The following is a 3,269-nucleotide window of genomic DNA, read 5'->3' on the forward strand; positions in this document are numbered from 1 at the left end:
GTGTGACCATGCCTATGACTAGTCAACTGGCTCCACCGACTGTTGGAAGCCCAACGATTCCTATAGTTGTTCTAGGGAATCAATAGGCAATCCCTAATCAAGTGGTTAGGCCAATGGAACATCATGTAGACGATTGCGGCTATGAGTCAAGTGCCTCGAATATCCTTGACGAAGTTAAGGATATGATGAAGCACTATAATGATATGATTACCGAACAATATAGACAAAGAGCCATTGATGTTACTTTCCTTAAGAAGTAGTTGAATTTGATAGGGATTCGACGCCCCGAAGGGGTGACCCGTCAAGATTTAGCTATAATTGGTGTGGTGGCAATGTTTCCCTAAGAATTTTCCAAATGTCAAATGCGACATATGAAGGAAGTTCCGGCCATTTAGCCAGTATCTATCGGAGTAAGATTAGCTCTCTCCAGTAAGGAAGTAAACAACTAGGTCCAGTTAATCATCGAGCGCAAGGGAATAATCTCCAACAAGATGAAGGACCAAAGCAAATATTACAATGAGGGAAGGCTATGGTAGAGGAGCTACCTAGTGGTAGTGGAGTTAGCCTTATAGAAGCTATTTGTGTTAATGACACGGAAGCTGGTAATCTATGGGTTATTACAAGAGGTCAAAAGGGTAAAGAAGTAAATAAAGCTAAGGAAAAACCTATCAAGGGAAACCCTAAGTAAGATGATAAAGGGACACAAGTCCTTAATCCTAGTATGGAAGCTAGACTTCTCAAAGCCATGGATGGTAAATCCGACCCCAAAAGTAGGATAGAAAGTCACCAAAGAGGAAGGCAAAAGCCAAGAAAGAAGCACCAAAACCAATTCAAAGAAGGAGAGAATGGTCTGGAGAGAAAAGTGAACTCTTGCTAGTTATCATGAATTTGATTTAGCAAGTTCTCTTTGCAAAGTTAAGCCGGATGTAAACCTTCTATAGTTGATTAAGTTATCTCCAAGAGTGCACAAGGAATTTAAGAAGATCCTACTCATTGGGTATATCATTGAGCCCTTGGGAATAACACGAGTAGGAGATGATTGGTTTGAGCATGCTGAAAAGCATTGTCCCAGGGTAGCCACATATGTTGATGGAATATTAGTGGATCATGCTATTATGGACACAGGCTCTTTTGTCAACATTATGAGTTCGGAATTGATGGAGAGACTGGGATTAGAAATAAAAAAAGATGCCTTCACAATCCTCTGAATGGCTGATGATAGTTTAAGGAAACTTGAAGGTTGCATTACTAAAGTCCATGTGACGGTTGCCAATGTAGAATGCATTTTGGAGTTTAGAGTCATTAGGTTTGTAGGGCGACCTAGCTATCAAGTGTTGCTAGGTAGGCCATGGATCCTACAATTAGACTATCAGGTTGATATATCCACTGGTTAATTAATCTTTGGTCGAGGTGCTAGATGTGTAGTAGTAGATGCCTATCCGGAATCTCCTCAGAATGAGAGAGTTTCTTTGTCTTCGTTGGAGTTTGATACGCTATATGCTTCATTTGCTAGTGAGACGTCATCAAGTGACGAATCCAATAAGGAGTCCACTATAGAGGATATCTATGAAGTGACTTTGAATGAGTCAATAGAGGCTTAGGAGAGGATAAGGGATGCGGATGTAATCAAGCTCTCGACCTTGGTACAATGAATGACTCATGGCCAATTAAATTAGGGTCCGTGCTCAGTTCGGAAGAAAGGAAGGACTATGTGTCCTTGATTCAAGAATTTTGTGATATTTTTGCCTAGAGTTATGATGAGTTGAGAGATATTCCTCCCAGCATGGCTATTGATACCATTCCTCTAAAGGAAGGTAGCCATCCTATGCATCAAAAAGTAAGGTATATGCATTTCAAACTGAGGGACGGGTTGTTTGAGGAGTTACACAAATTGTAAAAAGTGGGTTTAATCTTCCTTGTTTAGCACACGAAATGGTGTTGACCTATTGTTATTAGGAAGAAGAAGAACAATTAGATTCGGCTTTGTGTAGATTTTAGAGAGCTCAATAAGCAAACATGTAAGTATTACTACCCATTTCCTTTCATTGACCAAATTTTGGATCAATTAGTGGGTAGGAAAATCTATTTGTTTATGGATTACTTTGCTGGGTATAACCAGATGGCTATTGGTGAGGAAGGCAAATTCAAAACTACATTTATCACTATCTTCGATACCTTTGCATATCATGTGATGGCCTTTGGTCTATGCAATGTGCCTAGATCTTGGCAACGAACATCCAATAAGACCTTTGGTGATATTTTACCAAAGGATTTAAAAGTCTTTATTGACAATCTGGGGGCAGGCACCATAAGGAAGCGACAATTGATCATTCTTAAAAAATGCTTTGAGCATTGCAGACAATTCTGCATTGCTCTTAACCTTAGAAAGTGTGTATTTGGAGTGTCCTATGGGTTATTACTTGGCAATGTTGTTAGTTTAGCTGGTCTTGGATCGACCCTTGTTTACTGCAAAGTGAAGGAAGCAAAAAATAAGGCATCAAGAGGAAAACCACAAGGCAAAAAAAGAAAAGATGCCCTATAAGAGAGTAGGCCCACTAGGAGTACAAGACACAACCATGGAAGCCACAATAAGCCAAAAGCAAGAAGATGCACCTTTACATATAAAGGCACAGCCAAAACCTCTATAAAAGAGTGTTAGCCTCCCTCATGTTCAATTTATAACAATGAACGGGTGGTAGGACTAAGCTAGAAAGAAAGGAGGACAATGGAAAAAAGTGCCTAGGCCATGTAAGAAAAAGGGGATAAGGGGAGGACCGTCCAAAAGGGATTTAGGGTTTTGTATATAAAGTTCAAAAAGTGAATGAGAGGTCATTCTTTGGTGTGTGGCAAAGTGGACTCTTCTTCTTCTCTTCTTCTCTTCTTCTCTTCTCTTGCTTGCTTGTGAGTGCTTGAGGGAGGGAGTGTGAGTGAGTGAAGGAGTGAGTGTGTGAGGGTGAGGGTGAGGGATCTTCGAGGAGAAGCCATTCTCCTTCTCCTCTCCTCTCTTCTTCTCTTCTCTTCTCTTCTCTTCTCTTACGCATGGCTATGGAGGATGGAGCTTGGAGGAAGAGGCTTGAGGATTCTTGAGCTTGCATCACGAATCATGGAGCTATCGGAGTGCTTGAGAGAGGAAGCAACTCAATCAGGCATCAAGGTAAGCTCACTACACTCATAGAGAGGGATAGTGTGTCAACTATGTGAGAGGTAGCCATTAGTGCTCACTTGAAACACTTGAACGATAAGCGGTCGGTGGGTCTTGGTGGTAGCTC

The sequence above is a fragment of the Lygodium microphyllum genome, chromosome 6 (genome assembly GCF_053477565.2).
Source record: "Lygodium microphyllum isolate KBCC chromosome 6, Lygodium_microphyllum_v1.1.10, whole genome shotgun sequence".
NCBI classification, from domain to species: Eukaryota; Viridiplantae; Streptophyta; class Polypodiopsida; order Schizaeales; family Lygodiaceae; genus Lygodium; species Lygodium microphyllum.